The sequence below is a fragment of the Trachymyrmex septentrionalis genome, unplaced genomic scaffold, assembly GCF_001594115.1.
Source record: "Trachymyrmex septentrionalis isolate Tsep2-gDNA-1 unplaced genomic scaffold, Tsep1.0 scaffold167, whole genome shotgun sequence".
Lineage (NCBI taxonomy): Eukaryota > Metazoa > Arthropoda > Insecta > Hymenoptera > Formicidae > Trachymyrmex > Trachymyrmex septentrionalis.
In genome coordinates, this window is record NW_017304831.1 from 186268 (window position 1) to 187223 (window position 956).

The 956-nt window shown below is 39.1% G+C and overlaps 2 protein-coding genes across 8 annotated transcripts in view; both read left to right on the forward strand.

The window, feature by feature from the left end:
- LOC108746317 (glutamate receptor 1) overlaps window positions 1-956 on the forward strand; it is a 231954-nt gene that overhangs the window by 171871 nt on the left and 59127 nt on the right. The gene's annotated exons all lie outside the window — the stretch shown is intronic.
- Window positions 1-956, forward strand: part of LOC108746327 (facilitated trehalose transporter Tret1-like) — a 7311-nt gene that overhangs the window by 3028 nt on the left and 3327 nt on the right. The window lies entirely within an intron of this gene.

Below are 956 nucleotides of genomic sequence, written 5' to 3' on the forward strand. Positions count from 1 at the left end.
AGAGAGAGAGAGAGAGAGAGAGAGTTCACATTTAGAAACAAATTTTCAAAATTCAAATCTGAAAAAATGCGTGCATACAATTTTGATCTCAAGCAAAAAAAAACCAATCCAAAAGTGAGGGCGACAAAATTCAAAATTAAGACATTGATTGCTTTCTTTGACGTAGATGTCTTTGACTTTCGAAATAAATTATAATAACCAACTGTGTGTTGACTAGAGTTAGTAATAATCACTGATTAATTTTTAAAGAAGGTATATATATTTTTTTCACAACTAGCAGTTGAGCTAGCTAATCATTCTTAACGGATGATTCGCTGGTGCACTCACTTAAGATGGATATTTCATTTTGGACAGTGAATTGTCAAAGTGTGTATGAATTCCGTAGCAATAAATTCATGTTAAGGAACGCGCTCGGTTCGGCCTCCGTCTCTTAATAGGTGTATTGTATGGCCGGCCATAAACTGTCGCTTTGGGAGGCATCGCATCGCGTGCCACAAAGCAAGAGCAAGTGCTCTCCGACCGCGGCGGTCAGCGGTCATGCGTGCAGATGTAGCCGTTTACACGTGTGACTGTATCGCACCCTCAGTCGGGAGATATGTGGCGCGGAATCTAGTTAGTACCCTTGTTGGCTTTATCTCCGTTATCTCCGTTTGGCTCAGAGGTCGGCCGTGTCGCCAGATTAGAAGGAGCCGCGCGATCGCGATAATTAGTAAAGATGGAATTTCGTATTTTCAATCTCCTGCATCTTCGTGTCATTTTAGCATTCAAGCTCAAACTGGAGAACACAAGGTGGATAAAGTATATTTTATTTACCTATCTCATAACATGTACTTACGTTAATTTATTTACAAGCAAATCTCAAGAGTAGATAAAATTATTTGCGGTATTGATTGCAACAATAATATACGCGTAACAGTTATTTATAACCGGAAATCAAAAGAACAAGTGAGAAAAGT